Consider the following 13,750-nt stretch of genomic DNA (forward strand, 5'->3'; position numbering starts at 1 on the left):
GCGGAAACAGGCAGAGACGCCATTCACCGAGGGAGCACGCTAGAGAAAAGCTGGTTTACAATGGAAAATCGAGACTGCGCTACGGTCAAGGGTATCGCTGGCGACGGGCGATACGATCTGGTCATCGATACCGCGATCAAAGAGGGAGCGCCGGCCACGGGTCTACCAGCAACAGGCACGTATTCAATTTTTCCAACGGGCATCCGCGATAAGCGCCGCGACGCATCGACAGCGTATTGTCTTCCTGTCTGCCGGATCTTGCGGACCCTTTTCCGGCAAGATTTAAATAGCGAACGATCTGCCAATAGCGTTTTGCGTACACAAGGGAAACGGTGATCGAGCATCCTATGGGTTCTACCCGTTCGGCTGGCTCGCCAGGGGTGTTTGCCTTGTTTACGGGGAGGGTTACTGCGCCGGCTCTTGGCCGGGATCGCGCGCGGAAGGTGTTTCACCCTGGTGCACGTGATAGTGTTCTGAGGATGATGTTCGGTGGATGAAGAGGATGGGCGTTCCCCTGCAAATACCTTGAATTGTTTCTCGTTTAATTTATGCTTGCTTAGGGAGATATAAGGATCGTCCTTGATGTACTTTCGGTAATGGTGCCAGGCTCCAGGCGTGTCTCGGGAGGGAAATAACTGAGCAAGATTCGAAGGAGGGAATGCAATGGATAAATGAAAATTCTTCCTTATGTGACAATTACTGTAATTAAAAGCAAAGTCACTGGGGTAGAGCAGTGCTGGAAGGTGCCTGTTATTAGAGCAGAGGGAATATTCTTGTGAAAAAGTAGCTGCCCTCGTAGGACCCCGCGTTCGTTGCATCCGTATTCCGTGCACGCAGGAGTGCTTCCCCTTGGGGAAGAAAAAGGCATGGCTTCTATATGTATAAACACGAGGACCACATTTACTTTGTTATACTTGCTTCTCCACCCAATAATAAAATAGACCGCGAGCGTGGGTACAAGATACAATATTCCTGCACGGTTTGAAGGGACTCGCATCAAAATTCATGGTGTGCACAGGAGTGGTAAAATTGTTTGCAACACCGTGGATAGTGTATCCGCGATTCTCACCGTTAGGAAGATTTCGATGTCCTTTTGGCGTGTTGATTGTCGTTAAATTGACTGGCGCTTTTATTATGCATCTATCCGACGGGCTTCGGTTTTCCCCCAAAATTAGTAAACGCATTCGTACTGGGGGATGAGTGGAACATGTAACAGATATACGTGCAACAGGGTGGCTCTTATTTTCAACATGCGATTTGTTTTGCTCTCACCCCCTAATATGGTTCAATTTTATACAGAAATAGTCCCTGAAAAAGATTATTGCAATCGGACAACAGGAAAGGGTGCCCACCAGGGCTTAAAGTTTAGAATTCATCAGTGGTTTAAATTTGATGAATTTCTCGAAAATGGTAAACCCTATCGAAATTTTGTTCAAATAATATTAAAAGAACATTCAATTTTCTACAATTATTGTATATATAAGTTCTTCGTGCTTCCAACCATTTTTTAGATAATAGCGTTTGAATATAGAGAAGAAAACGTATTGTCTATACGCGCGTAGTGCGGACATCTCTATATTCAAACGCTATTATCTAAAAATGGTTGGAAGCCCGAAATAATTATATACACAGTAATTGTAGAAAAGTGAATGCTCTTTTAATATTATTTGAACAAAGTTTCGATAGGGCTTACCATTTTTCAGAAATTCTCTAAATCCAAAGTATTGTTAAATTCTAAACTTTAAGGCCTGGTCGGAACTCTTTCCTCTTGTCCGATTCCAATAAACTTTTTCAGGGACTATTTTTTTATAAAATGGCACCGTTCTAGGGGGTGAGAGCAAAGTAATAAAAAAATAAAGTCGACAAACATAATTAAAGGCCACCTTAAATTATGCAAGGAAATCTGGAGAATTCAAGTAGAATTTACAGGAGAACTCTGCACCTTGAGTACACCTTAATTCTCATAACACAAAACTTGCACCATTCCACTCATCCCCTAATTTTAAGACACCATTCACTCATAGTATTCCATTCGCGTTGTGTACGCGGTGCAGCGAATATAAAGTGTAAAATAAAAAGCAAAGCGAAAGGGACAAAAAGTCAGCGAAAAACTATTATTCACTTTGCGGAATGTATTTGCTTAGACCATCGCGCGTTGCACCTATTCTTCTCATTGGCACCAAAGTCCACTCTGTGCCAGCCCGACTCCGCGGCAACTCGGTGTTTCGCCGAGCCGGCCAGGCTTTAATCCATTAGTCGAGGAATGGTGGACGCGCGTCCACCTACCAAGATTCATTTTATTAATCTATTTGTCTCCCCGCTGAACCAATATCGACGGGGCCACCGCTAATTCCCGAATTAATCCGCGTCCCTGCAAGCTGCGTAGTTTACGCGCCGCCCGCAACTTTCCATTCGTTATCGCGTGCCCGCGCTTTGTTTCCACGCGGAGGGATGGCGAGGGGTGTCGGGCGCTCGCGCGTGCATTTATCGCGCGAACACGAAACCGATAATGGAGAAACGGCGGGGTGGCGCGGATGATAAAAAAAAAAGGAAAAAAGAACCGAGGAAAAAGGGGGCTACGAAAAGGGAAAAAAAAGGGGGGAGTATGGTGAAATTCGGCGTAGGATTCAATCGAGGATCCTCGAGCTGCTCGCAACTTCCTGCACCTCCTTTTCTTTCTTTTTCAACACCCTCCTCCACTCTGCCTGCCCCTGTTGATTCCCATTGCGGTCGAGCTGCCGTTCCAGCCCTTCGCAGCTCGACGATTTCACCGCGCGTTGCTGGAATTCGGCTCTGTTTTTAAATGGGGAGTCGCGATGATACCGAGGAGGCGAATGCGAGATAAGATGGAGCCGCTTGTGGGGGACACTTTGTGAAACTTTTTTCAAGTTGCTCCGCGGGGTGGACAGAGAAAGTAGGTCGGGAGAAATCTGTGTGATGAGAAATTAGTGGCTGCTTTGATACTCGATTACGGGGATTTTACAGCGGATTGCCGTGGAATTGGGCGCGAATTAAAAAAAAAGGATGTTAGAGATGAACAATATTGATTGCACGATAATCAATTGTATTCCCCGTTCCTGTGTCCCTGGATCCGTTTTATTGTCGACGGTAAGCAGGACGCACTCGCTGCAGAACGATAAAACGTTCGGTTTCTGATAAACACGTGTTCAGCAAATTTTTCGTTTCCGATTTTGCGCATAAATTTGCCGTCGCGCGCATCGGCAATTCCCACGCGTTCGCGAGAAGTCCTACGGAGCGCGCATAGCGACCCGGTGTACTCCGCGATTTTAATAAACAAGCTTAATCCTCTTGGAAGAGCGAGGCTGCGGTAACTTTTAAAAGCAGACGGTTCCGCCCACGTACACTCGGGCGTTGAATCATGATAAATACTGCCCCGCATCCAATTTATAGTTTGGCAACTTCGTGCGGCCGAAGTGGGGAATAAAAATGAAATGAAATTACAGTAAACATTAACAGCGGGGCGGAGTAACGCGCGTCTGGTGTAACGCGGACACGATGATCAATACGGTGACGGGAAACATGGCGAACGTGGGATTACACGCGTCCAGACGCTGATCGCTGTTCCCTGTGCATTATTATGAACTTTCGCGAAACGATACGATGCACTTCTGCGGAGGCGAGGGGGAAAAAAGCACGATTTTACAGCGGAATCATATTTTACCTCGTTCCGTAACAATCTGCAGAATTTCACGTTAATTTAATACCCGAACTGTATGCATAAATAATAGCTTAATGAATATTGTATGGTACAGTGGCTTCCCCACTGGGTTTTTGTTTTTATTCGCCTCGTAGCGCTCTTTACTTTATCGAAGCGCCAGTTCCGGAGTGAAAAATGTATAGAGGCAAACAGCGACGAGTCCCTGTCGAACGAGCCGAGGAGGTCCTTGTAGTTTCGAACATTTGCAGACCATGAATCGCGAATGTTCACCGTGCTCCTTCAAAGTGCACTCCCCCTGATACAGAGTTCCGGGCTCTTTTTAGTGCTGTTTAACTACACCGTTCCTCCTGCAGCACGGGACGGTATCAATTAAGCAATTAACCAGCTTCGCCGGCTGGCTGCGATGTCTTCGGTGGGATTGTTGGCGATTTCAGAGAGTTACAGGCTTCAATTTCGTTGTAATTTCTAAGCGGCCGGGTCAACAAGGGGAGCTGAGTGCCAGATGCATCTTGATTTCGAAAAACACCGCAGGGTTAATTAACGGACACTGTTACGCGCTGGCTTCGCGGCGGCAGAATCTCTGCTCAGTTTCTGCATTCGCTACAAGTTCGTTTACAAGCTAGAAATAACTGTTTTCGAGGGTTGAAGCGGCTTAGCAAACATTCAAACACAAGTCTATCGTTCCCAGAAGCTCGCCAGGGAACACAGGGCTGTTTTCACCCCTTTGACCTAAATGTCAGCCGATAAGAAAAGAACTGTCAAATATTTTTCTAAGAACTACTTTCTGCCAGAGTCACCGCTACGTGTTCCGCTCTCAGTGCCGCGGATAATGAAACGTAACGCGTAGTTCACAGCGGAAAATTAAATCTGCAATCTTCAGAAATTGCACTTGAATTTGTCACGTCCCCGTTCCCATGCTCCCGAAGTAGCCCAACAAAAGGAGGTATAAATCATTGAAATGAAGCGTGGAAAGAATGTTTCCCTTAAATGATTTACGATGTGCAGCGCGGCGCAAGTGTGAGGCTCTGAAGGCGTCATTACTATTAGCGAGCAAGTCTCCCTTTTGTCGCCGGCGCCTTCGATCGGGAGCAACAGATAAAAGGAACGAGAAACCGGCGAGGGGAGGGAAGCAAAGCGCGAGAAATGAAGTGGGCTGATAATCACGGAGGTGGGGGAGGGTGAAAAGACGAATCGAGGACGATGCGGAAATAATAACGGAGGAAATTATTACGGGGTTGGGAGGGAATTGTCCAGGACTTGTAACAGCTTTCTGGGGCATTGGACTTGCATATTACCCTCTCAGCACGCGTTTCATTAGCTTAATATATTTCATTAATTTGCTGAAATTAACGCTCCGCGTAACTGATACAGGAGCCACGGAATCTCCTTCCCTCCGGAATTTTCCTCGCCACCATGAACACTGTGGCAAATAAAAATTCGAATAGGGTACACGCACCAATAAGTGAACACTTCAGGCTAATGAAAGAACACTTTTATAAAATTATGTTTGCAGCGCGATTGATTCTACGTGCTGCAAAATTTGTTTGGATATGAAGCAAGAAATTAAAAGAAGTCTCTAATTAATTATTTGCTTATTTTAATAACTTATTTTACTCGTTTTAATATAAAATGTCCATTCACTGGTAGGTGTTCATTTACTGATACATCCACCCTAATTCCTCAAGGCGAGTTCCTTTTAGTACAAACTAATTAATTTTGTCGCGAAGGATCACTCCGTTTCGACATTTTTCCACGTAGCGGCAAAACTATTGACGCTTCTGGTGCTTTGTTTCCTTTATTAGAGACTCGTAGGAAAATGGCATCTATCGATGGAAAGTCGATTCGTCAATCAATCGACGTGCTTCGCCATGTTTCGTTGCATCGATCGGACTGCTTGCTTGTTCTCCGGGAGAGGAATTAAAACTACTAAAGATGATACACCGAGGTTGGGCGTGGGCGAAGTATGAATATTCAGACGCGCGTTACGCGGTTCCCGCGTATTACCGCGCGCCCAGGCCCACCGTTTATATTCACAGCCGAAAATAAATCACGGCACGCGGAATAAACTGTCCATTCCGTGGCGTTCCGTTGCTCCTTCGTCGGTCGTGATTAATTGACCAAGCGCCGGTCAAAAAGTGACGATTGATAATGAGCACGGTATCGATCGTATCCGTCGCGAGCGATAATCACGGGAGCGTTAAATGGAGGATTGATCGCTCCCCCGGCGGAGGAACGAAAATCTCGACTGCCTGGATCCGTGTAATAGCATTCACCGTCGCTTGTAACGACTGATTTTATGGGTATTTGATGAGACCGATGGCAAGAGGGCGAGGGGGCGGGAATACCGATTATGAATCGATTCGTGAGTTACAATACAAGTGTCCTGCAAGCGGCTATGGGACTCTGCTGGGTATTCTGTTTCGCGGAGGTAAAGTTGAGCGGTAAAAATTGAAGTGTATATTTTTCACAGTCTCGGATGATTTCGGAGCCCCGGGGTATAACAGTCTGAAAATTTTAAGGTTTCAAACTTCCCACGTCCCTTCTTCAATGAAATGTAAATAATGATTACCCGGCCTTCATAAATTTCTTCGGAACTTGTGGCTTTCCTCAGGAACGGCAATTTCAAACTTGCACCGTCTTCGAGACGCGCCATCTACTTGCGCGCGTGGATAAAGAGAGAGGAAAAACCGAGGCCGTCGAGCTGCGCGCGAATCGCGATTTGTCCCCGGACAGAATCTTTCCCTTGTAAAGGATGGAAAGCCACGAGCGTTCGCGTTCATTTTCGGCGCGTATTATTCATCGAACCGCGACTCGAGCCGGGGCAGGAACAATGGTCGGTTGAAAGCAGGAAATATCGTATCTCTTTTGATGGCCAATAACCGTGGGGCGCCGTTTCGAAGGGGATATCCGTTGCAAAATAACAGGGGGGGAAAAGAGGCGAAAAAGCGAGTTCGGGAAAAAAGAAAGCAGAAGCCGTGTATCGCTGACCCTTGATAAATATTCAGGGCGTACGCGCGGGGAGCGCGCGTGGGCGGACTTTAATTCCAGAATTAATGGACGTTCCGTCGAAGTTGACACGATTAACCCTCGTTAGCCTCTGCCCAGGCCGCGATCGTTTCCGCAAAAATGGCAACTGGCGAAGTTTAATAAACACCGTTAACGGAATTATCGCCGCGTGCGATTTATGGGTTATCAAGCTGGCCGGGCCCGTAATCACGGCCGTTCCACTTACGCGCGTCTGGACAGCTTGAAATACGGCAATGATTGTAGGTAATTAGCCGAACGGAAAATCATTTCTGTCGATGGTGCGACGATTGCGACTCTTTGCGACTGCAGGTATACCGGAGATCGAGAAATAAGAGGATAACTGATAAAAGTATTGTTAAGAAAAAATTATTTCATGCAATTTCAATTAATGCAAATTCAGTAAAATGTATTTAAAGAATAAAATGCAGGATTCTTTTTTTTTTCAAAGCCCTTTCTTTGGAGGGTGCCAGGGACCCTTGCTACCTCTGGGTGCGTCACTGGGTACTCTCTGAATTCTTTCACCGTTGACGATTGCGATTTATTTCCACGCGTCGGATAGCCTGATTCTATAGGTTCACCTTGCGTCGAGGCACGTCTTCCATTTTTCTCCTACAAGTGGAACAGAATGTCCAACATCCAGCGGTTTTGAGAAATGTTACTCTGCCCCCGCAGGGGACAAGGAGCAGGGAAAGGGTACCCGGATCCTTGCTCCTGATAGTCCATTGATTCCGAGTCGTCGAAACGAAGGATGGTGGGGTATAAAGCCCCCGACAAAAGGGAAACGGTGGAGATAGGAATTGAGGATCGTTGAATAAAGAGCGAGCCGGTTAAAGATTCGACGGACGTGCATAGATGAAAATTCCTAAGTCAAGAGGGCCGGCGTAGGGATAAAGGGGACTCGCCAAAAACGGGACCAGGGCGGAGGGAATTTGCGCAAAAGGTACCTTTCCTTATTCCCACCCCCGAGCAGCGCGAGAATCCTTTTGCCGGCTTTCATTCCGGCCGCACGGTCGATCGATCTCTCGATATCTTCCGCCTAGATGAAGGATCAAAAGGACTATGAAAATGTCGGGCGAGCAAAAAGACAGTGGGAAACGGGGTAGAGGCGGTCGTCGCGACGAATGGTTTCCTGAGGGGTGGCCCGGGGGGTGCGTAACAATAATCAAATGCCGCGAGCCTCCTCCTGGGAAATAAGGGAGCTCGATAGGGTCGGGTGTATCGTGGAAAATGGCGACTCCATTGGGCGAAGGTGAGGAATTGTGGTGTGATGCGCGTTGAGCATCGATTTCCGCTTATCAGACACGGTGGATGCGCCGTCAATGGATTTCCTCCTCTTCCTTCAACGCTCTGGCAGAACCACCGTCACTATTTTATAACACATGAACCGGATATGTTATGGTTATTAATTGTCACCTAAATTTAGCGGTGGACGGGTATGGGGCTGAAAAGGAACGTAGTATTTATTGTTGGAGAATGGAGGGATCGTGGAATTAGGTTCGAATTGTCAGTTCGCTTTTTTAGAGACCATTCCTCTCGACACTGACAACCTTTACGCGACAACCCTGCGATCGCTCTGTCGACCGTTTGCCGCGTTTCATAGCACCGCTCCGAGGCTTCCGCGTTTCCACTAAATCACCCGCGAGAACTGTCTTTTTCACCGATCCTGTCTGTTCGCCACTCTCTCGTCACCAACGAGGAGTCAAACGTAGGAAACCTCGGCGTCGTCGAGGTTGTCCATACGTCAAAACGTCATTTCGGATCCACAGCTGCTAAAGTGTACACCAATTGACGCAGTCTCGCGGATCCCATCTCTGTAGCGCGGAGGTTAACAGTTAAAAATAAAAATTAAGTATTTTTTATGTCTTACCACCCTGATTTGTTCTTTTAGATATAGAAACACTGTATAAAAACTTTGGACAAGACAGTCTTATGTTTAGGGGTAGCTCAAGTGAGTAAAAGATTATAGAAATTATGAAAATTCAACATATAATGGGCATATTTTAATTTATATTTATATTTACATTATATTATATTTGTATTTGATAATTTGTTAAATTTGTTTTAACGTTTTTTATAATTATACATTTTCTATGTTTCTATTTTGTCTTAATGAGCAAATGAATGCATTTGACAAAGTTTCTACTGTTCCATGCCCTTCCATAAAATTACCATGTACATTGGAAATTTCACCATCATTGAGCTACCCCTAAATATAGATTAATTGTCCTCATATTCTGCTCGATTTTATTTTTTATAAAAAGGAATAAATTGAGATGGTAAGATCATATTTTCATAGTTGAAAAATGATCACCACCCTACTAAACAGGTATATCTTCTTTCATTTAGATGTGGAATAAATTTTGTCAAGTGAAACGAGTGTTTCCTAGAAAAATAAGTCAACGGTTCACCATATACATAGAGGACCCACTATGTATATAAAAATGAAAAGATGCTCCACAGTTTCCACCCATTTATACACGCCGAATCTCCTCCCCTTCGATCTCGCTGCGAATTACGCCTCGGCTTCTGCGCGAAAATTGCGAAATATTGCAAAGAAAAGCCGCGCACGTCCTCCACCACGCTCGGCAACAATCAGAAATTCGCGCGAATGAGAATAGCAGTGGCGAGACCCGGACACAGCTGTTCTATGCTCGGCATTTTTCAGATCTATCAGAGGAACATTTCCTGCAGCCTATAATTTTTCACGGGCCCCGTTTCCTCGGGGCGGTAAGAGGGGGGCGATTCATTCTCTTTCATCTCGATACAATCGATGATCGGTTCCCGATATGCCCCCTATCCCGCGGGCGGATGGGAGCGCGGGTGGGAAACATTCGCAGCACGCTCGAAAAAGGGAAACGCCGGAGCCGTTTGCCTTGTCTCCCCTTCCTCTTTGATCCTGCGTCCTTCGCGCCTGGAAAATCTTCCGACCGCCCCCGTCCCATGAACGATATCGCTGATTGAAAGCGGTTTGCGGCGGCGGATCCACCGAGAGACCGTCTCGAACGGCGAATGAAAGGACTACGGTCTAAAGATTCGGCTGGCTGGTTTGGCCGGTGGTTTTCAGAGGGAATGAAGGCACGTAGAAAATTAGCAGTAGTGTCGAAAATGTTTTTTAAATACAATCCCTTCTGTGATCTCTGCTGGATCTCTACTCGACGAAAGGAAAGTGGATTTAAAGGGTATTTTCTGGAAATTGCTGAAGGCAGAACGTTGTATATATAATAGTTCATTCTTCTTTGCGATAACTTTAAAATTCAACTTACCCCTGGCGTCAATAAAATTGCAAGATTTTTCCATCGTGGACACTTTTTTAAGAAGCTTCTTTTAAAGCTTATGATGTTAATAAATATTGTGTCAAAGAACGACTCTCAGCTTAAATTTATTTCTTGAAATTAATGAAAAAAGAAATTCTTCATTTTCGACAGAAACGACTGCCTAAGTAGCAGGACCCTTAAAGCGCCCGTTGCGCAGAGACCATCAAGGGATTAAAAATGATTACCCACGAATGTTGGCATAGTTGAGGGAATAATTCCTCGAGGAAAGCCATCGATTTCGTCTCTGCGCGACTTCCATCCTGGATGAAAATAGTTTCAGCACAGAGAAAACATTCGCGACAGTTCAAAGGAGGAAACGCTAGCTGGGGAGTTCGTCTTCCCTTTTGATCCTTCATCCCTCTGCATCAGGATTTCGCTTCGATATCGCTGGCTCGATTGAAAATTGCTCGTGCTCCTCCTACGTACTAGGAGTTCTAAGACGTCGAGCGTGGTTTATCGAGGCCCTCTTACGAAATAATAATACAACAAATCGCGGAGTTTATTCCATCCGTGCCCTCTCCACTCGAAAACCTCCCCCCCCCCCCTCGGACGAATGGAAACGACATTGCAGGGAACAAAGGGAACCATTTGAAAGTTAAACGTCAAAGCTCGTTACACTCGGCGGATTGATTTAGCAGACTTCAATTTGTATCCGATTGAAATGCAGATTTCGTTCGAACGGGCACGCTTAATCAAGGAATATTATCGAAAAATTATTTCTAGGCATTGTTAACGCGCGTAACGTGCACGGCTCACGCTCCGATGCCCTCGCCGTTTCACGTGCGACTCGTTTGCTCGTATTGAGTAAAATCCGATTGCCAGATGCTGCCTGTAAACGGCCCAGCTGATTGGCGGCTGCAATTATGACATTTCACGCGAGAAGATCGATAAACATTGAATAAGTCCTGATGAAAACGGTCCCCGATAGTTTCCCAGCGCGCCCTTTCCCTTAGCGGCACGTGGAATTCTCGCTGCGGGGAAACCTGATTCGTAATATCGACAACAGAGATGGGAATATTAAAGTTCGTAACGGGGACATTACCATCGTTGATTGCTTCCGCGACTGCCGGCCCGCGGAACGGTGAGACGCGACCAGCAACCCCCTTCAACCAGCCACCCTTTCCCCTCTTCTTTACCCTCCATCTTTCATATCCTCAGCATGCGACCGTTTCGTCCCAGGAGTCCTCCGGGATCTCGTCCTGAAAATTGAAAGGCCGCCTCGCTGAAACAAGCGCGGAACGGGGGAGGGCTGGTTCGTGAAAGAATAACGAAATAATATGGAGAGGACGCTTGGCTCGTTTGCGAGATGCTCCTCCAACCTGATTCATCGCGAAATTGAGGAAATACTTAGACGGAGCATGCTCATTGAAGCAGTGGCAAGCCAAGTATAAGGGGATGCAACTGGGTGAACTCTGGGAATATCTCTTATATACACTCCGGCTTTGTTACCGGATCCTCGAGGATCATCAAAAAATGGCCCCTTTCCCTCGTTCCCGCTCGAATAATTAATTACCCGCGGAAGCGAGTTGATCAACAATAGCGACGAAACTCGATTTACCTTTTCGTCAGCGAGGAACCACTGTCCTGCAGCAGTTTTGATCATTCTCCACCTCCCTGTTGCGAGGCAGGTAATACGAGAGTTAAATGGGCACAGCGGAGCCCAGATGAGGGCATGATGAATGGAGATTGAAAGGATCAGGGACAGCTCGCCTTGGCTGGTCCGCAGTCGCCGTTTCTGCTGTTAATACGAGCCATTACGATCCTCAAAGCCGGAATATGGAGCAAGTTACTGTACACGGGCTGCTCTCATTGTTCCGAGGGCCGCTTTAAAATAATTGTCAGGCAGCATTGTCCGCGCGACAATCACCCACGGTCGTATCCATTACGCTTGGAGGAGCGCGGCGTTGTCTTCCGTTAATTCTTCTTCGTCGCATCGAAAACGAAACAATCAGCCTCGCCCCGCTCTTCAAAGCGCGGAGGGGTACGTACTACCTTCGTCACTCTGGCGTCAGGCTTCCACCGACAAACGACGGCCTCCCTCCCTCCGTTAAAGACGCCCCATCCCCGCGCGTTAACCCCGTTACACGATGCTGGCAGTTTAATTGAACCACCGGGGCGGGGCTGGATTTTCCAGAAAATTAGACAGGATTCACGCGAAAATACCTCACGTGTAACCCGTATCACCTACGGGGGTCCCCGAACGATCGGCGGCGCGCGGTCCGCACCATGGAATCGTTAAAGTAACGATTGCGAGGGCGGCGATGTTGCTGAGCGAACCATTCGTTCACTTTGCCGAGGAGTCGTTTAACAGTTTTAAGAAACCATGGCAGAAGACGAGGTGAAACGTTGGCGACGCTGCGTGGGCTGTTCGGTTAGAGAATTTTGTCCACTGATTTCCTATTACAAAGTCAAGGGAAATCTAATCGCAGCAAGGGAACTGGCACCCCCCAAAGAAGAAGGAAAAAGAAGATTAATGTAACCACGACTGAAGTAATTCGAGAGCTCTGTAAAGAGACAAGAAAACTGGATTTCATTTTATAAATAAATTTGTATAATCACCTAAGATATTTTATCGAATTTGCATTAAGAATATTTTTATCCGTTCAACTCCACGCCACTGGTAATAATATTGCAAATATTCAAACAAAAGACTACTGCAGACAGCTATAGACAACCCTCTCGCGTGTGAACACCAGAGCTGCTTCTGTAGCGCGCAGGAATTAGGGAGAAACAAGTGGGTAGCGTCGACAGAATTGACCGTTGGCAGGCACAGTTGAAACTGAGAGTTCGCGCAGAATCGTTCACGAGACACGAAGCAAGGGGCTGCGGGGCGAGATTCGTTAAAAGGGCGGAAAGAAACGTCGTGATTAAACCCGACCCACTGTGCGCTTTGGTCCCGAAATTCCACGACCAGCAAAAAGAAGGCCAGCGAAGAAGAAAAACTGCGGAGGGGCACGAGGGAGCAAGGGAAGCTAGTCAGACAGAGGGCTTTGGTCACTCGTGTCCAGCGTCAGGTTGTATGCGCAGCGCCCGACGACAAACCGCAATCGCATGAATTTCTGAGGGACACTGGGGAGCGAAATTCCAGGGGAAGACGTAGCGCGGCCCCCCAGCATTCCGAATATATTATTAAACAATTAATTAAAATCGTCACGACACGCCTGGAGGACCCCGCGCGTCCATCGCGCTGGCACGAGCCTGTTAGTGGATTATTCAGACGTGGGCATTTCGAACTCTTTGGGAAACAGATTGCCGAACGAAACAGGGAATTGATAATGCCTGGCTTCCACGCGAGGTCCGCGTCTCTCGAGTTCCCCAAATTGCGAGGATTCTGCGATACGGACGCTGTATTCTACGCGCCGACAGTTTCATGATTACAGACATTTCAATTATTTTAGAGCTGTTGAGCGTTTGCCACGCTCGTAGTATCGTACCTCCATTCGTTTTCTATAACAATTTAGCCCTTAATCTTGGGGATTTTGCGAGTTCGAAGTGGCAACGGGGGTGGAGTGCTAGAGATTTCCGCAGAGATTCGAGAACAGAGGAAGAAACTGGGGGACCGTTTTTGTCGAATGGCCGATTAAAAAGGGTACCCTGCCGCGGGGGTTCATTAGCCACCCTGGGAAACGTGCGAAGGATTTATTATTAAGCAGGGAGGAAAAAGTGCCCGCGGTAAAGGGTCATCCTGTGGAGGTGGGTCTCATTAATGCGAAATTTTTTAAATTATTCG

The 13,750-nt window shown here is 46.9% G+C and overlaps 1 protein-coding gene across 3 annotated transcripts in view; it reads left to right on the forward strand.

Annotated features, from left to right (window-relative positions):
- The window catches only part of Con (leucine rich repeat protein connectin), a 239,889-nt gene that overhangs the window by 214,251 nt on the left and 11,888 nt on the right, over nucleotides 1–13,750 (forward strand). The window lies entirely within an intron of this gene.

Source organism: Andrena cerasifolii, chromosome 14, assembly GCF_050908995.1.
Source record: "Andrena cerasifolii isolate SP2316 chromosome 14, iyAndCera1_principal, whole genome shotgun sequence".
NCBI lineage: Eukaryota > Metazoa > Arthropoda > Insecta > Hymenoptera > Andrenidae > Andrena > Andrena cerasifolii.